Below are 3,877 nucleotides of genomic sequence, written 5' to 3' on the forward strand. Positions count from 1 at the left end.
ATTCCATCTTGCACCTCTTTTTTCTTTCATTTTTCTTTGCGTCATGTGCTGTTTGGGGAGTGTTTTTTGGAAGGGCCATCCTGCGTGACACTGCAGTGCCACTCCTAGATGGGCCAGGTGTTTGTGTCGGCCACTAGGGTCGCTGAGCTTAGTCACACAGCTACCTCATTGCGCCTCTTTTTTTCTTTGCGTCATGTGCTGTTTGGGGAGTGTTTTTTGGAAGGGCCATCCTGCGTGACACTGCAGTGCCACTCCTAGATGGGCCAGGTGTTTGTGTCGGCCACTTGGGTCGCTGAGCTTAGTCATCCAGCGACCTCGGTGCAAATTTTAGGACTAAAAATAATATTGTGAGGTGTGAGGTGTTCAGAATAGACTAAAAATGAGTGGAAATTATGGTTATTGAGGTTAATAATACTTTGGGATCAAAATGACCCCCAAATTCTATGATTTAAGCTGTTTTTTAGGGTTTTTAGAAAAAAACACCCGAATCCAAAACACACCCGAATCCGACAAAAAAAATTCGGTGAGGTTTTGCCAAAACGCGTTCGAACCCAAAACACGGCCACGGAACCGAACCCAAAACCAAAACACAAAACCAGAAAAATTTCCGGTGCACATCTCTAATATCCCATATAGTGTACCTATATGAACTATACAGATAGCCTCAGGCCCTATTTAAAAACAGGACTAGGACCCTCGTAAAGTTCAACACTCCTATGGGCCCTTTTTGTGGGAAATGCATATCCCACATACGTTTCCCGTATAACATAAAATTTAATTTGAATTGATTCATACTTCGACGGGACCACTAGTATACCCATCTTCTAAATAGTATTTGATTTAAATGGGTCGTGAATCCTTCCACTAACAGTGTAAAACCTTATAAACAGTCATGTTCAATATATTATTAAATTGTGCTACATATGATCAATTAATGCCCATACACATACTTATAAGTGGAATCTCGTAGCTACTACACTAACGTGATATCATCTTTACCTCATATAAATTAGTGATATATTATTACAACCCACACCCTTTACAACGCTATATATGAATACTTTACTGTATGTGAATCAACTCGTAAAAACTAATGGTTGATTCAGATTAATTTAAAAACTTTAAATATAGAACCTAAGGTTCTGTTATACTATACTATCACCTAATGTTCTATACGTGTTACTTGAATCCATATTAACTCTATACTATCATCCCTACTTCCCTACAGCTTGAAGTGATGTACAGTATACTGACACCCCTATGAACAAAGCTCCATCTTTACAATAGTATAGTCATATAAACATAAATACACATACTGACAATTTACTAAATTATATCCTACTCTTATGGCCTAAAATACCTTCTTAGTTTGAACCGGGGGAAGGTATATGCTAATAACTGAACCTGTCACTGAGCAAGCATAGTCAATACATCAAAGGAGGGTTTGTCTCCCTTAAAGGAAGACTGCCATGTCTATGCTCTCGTTCAATCCATTCGGAATGAGGGTATTGAGGGTATAGATCCAGAAAGATTCCTTCTTAGTTAACTGTTTATCTCTATCACCTCCTCTCTTATCTTCCTGTATATGTTCAATCACTGTAAATGTCAAGCCCTGAACATCTGAATCATGTTTTTCCTGAAAGTGGTGGGGGAGGCTATGATTTTGAACTTTATTTCTAATATTCCGCAGGTGTTCCTGTATCCTTATTTTAAGGCTTCTCTTGGTTTTGCCTATATATGATAACTTGCAACTACATTCGATCTTGTATACCACATCATTAGTATTGCAGGTAACCACTGACTTTAAGCTGTGTTTTTTATTACCCTCATCCTTCCAATGGAAGCCCTTCTTATCTACAAAACGGCAGCAGTTACATTTATTACAAGGATAAAGGCCCCTTCGCTTCATGAGGGGGTGTCCGTTGGTATTCTCTACATTTTGTTGGGTGGTTTGAAGTTGACTGGGCGCCAATATGTTCTTAAGATTTTGGGATTTTCTAAAGACGATGTTTGGTCTGTTGGGTAGATGTGGTCCCAATACAGGGTCCTTGAGGAGAAGGTGCCAATGTCGGTACATAATGTGCTTGATCTTAACATTTTCTTGGTTGTATTGCGTGATGAAGGGTCTCTCCAACTGACGTTTACTATTTGTGCGACCTTGACTATTCAAAATACTTTTTCTATCGATCTTTGAAGCTCGGACCTGATCTTTACGTAGTTCTACCTCTTTGTATCCCCTTTCGATAAATTGTTCCACTAGAATGGATGATTGTTCCCAATAACTGTCCATGTTGTTACAGTTTTTCCTCATTCGCACAAACTGTGAATACGGAACAGTTGTCTTCCATCTGGTCAGATGACAGCTATCAGATGGTATGAAGCTGTTAGCGTCGGTTTCTTTAAAAAAGGTTTTAGTGTTGAGAGTACCCCCATCATCAATACTTAAAAGGATGTCAAGATAGTCCATAGTCAATGGATCTTGTTTGTGTGTAAATTTGAGATTAAAAGAGTTATCTTGGAGCCTGGAAATGAATCTCTCAAGGGAGTCAATCTCACCTTCCCAAATGAAGATCAGGTCGTCTATATATCTCTTATAGAATTTGATATTGGGACAACTAAATTCACCATCCAAGTATACAATGTCATTCTCCCAGTTATCCATATAAATGTTGGCGTACGATGGGGCAAATTTTGTCCCCATCGCGGTGCCCTGTTTTTATCTTTAGTACTTTCCTTCAAACTCGAAAAAATTATGATTTAAGATAAACAAAATACCTTCCAACAGAAAATCTCTTTCTTCTTTACTAACCAAGCTATCCTTAGTTAGGATCTTATTAACTGCCTCACTCCCTTTCTCATGGGGAATGGAAGTATACAATGCTTGTACATCGACCGTCACCCACCTGTAGGTGGGCTGCCATTGGAATTCCTTGAGAAGTTTCAACAGGTCCGTCGAATCCTTTAAGTATGACAACTGTTTCTTGACGTATGGTTGGAGTTTAATGTCGAGAAAGTGTGACAGATTAGATGTCAACGAGTCCACACCTGCCACTATGGGTCTTCCGGGGGGGTGGAATCACCACCTTATGCACCTTCGGTAGATGATAAAACACCGGCATCCTCGGGGTCTTATTATACATGTAGTCAAACTCCTCCTTACAAATGATTCCTTTACTCTTAGCCCCCCACAATACATCATGTAACTCCTCACAGAACATCGGAGTAGGATCCCCTGATAGTTGTTCATACATTGTTGTATCTTCGATTTGATTAAGTGCCTCTTTAACATACAATGTTCTGTCTTGAATAACGACAGCTCCTCCCTTGTCTGCCAATTTGATCACTATTTTATCATCGTTTTTTAGTTGTTTAATTGCTGACCTTTCCTGGGGAGTGAGGTTGCCGCAATATCTGTCATCCTGAATCTTAAGTTTCCTAAAGTCTTCTTTTACTGAATCAAAGAAGAAATCAATATGATTCCCTCTAGACTCCACCGGATAATACATGGAAGGAGGTGCTACTAGTGGTTTGCCTTTGGGCTCATGGGTTATTTTTGGCATGGGGTTTTTCAAGAAATGCCTTTTCAGGGTGAGACTTCGTACGTATTTGTTCAAATCCACAAAGAGGTTAAACTTATCGACGTGTTGGTTGGGGGCGAACTTCAACCCTTTATTTAGTATTGATACCTGCGAGGTTGATAATTCCTTTTGAGTAAGGTTGATGATTGATGACTTGATGTTTCTTGCAGGAGGTTGATCGCTCTTCGTTTTTTGTTTGGTGATCTTTCGTCCACCCCTTGTACCTCTTCTCCTGGGAGTAACTGTCTCTTTACACCCTGTGGGGAGTCCAGGCGGGTATGTAAATGTTCCTTTTCTTG

The sequence above is a fragment of the Pseudophryne corroboree genome, chromosome 2, assembly GCF_028390025.1.
Source record: "Pseudophryne corroboree isolate aPseCor3 chromosome 2, aPseCor3.hap2, whole genome shotgun sequence".
Lineage (NCBI taxonomy): Eukaryota > Metazoa > Chordata > Amphibia > Anura > Myobatrachidae > Pseudophryne > Pseudophryne corroboree.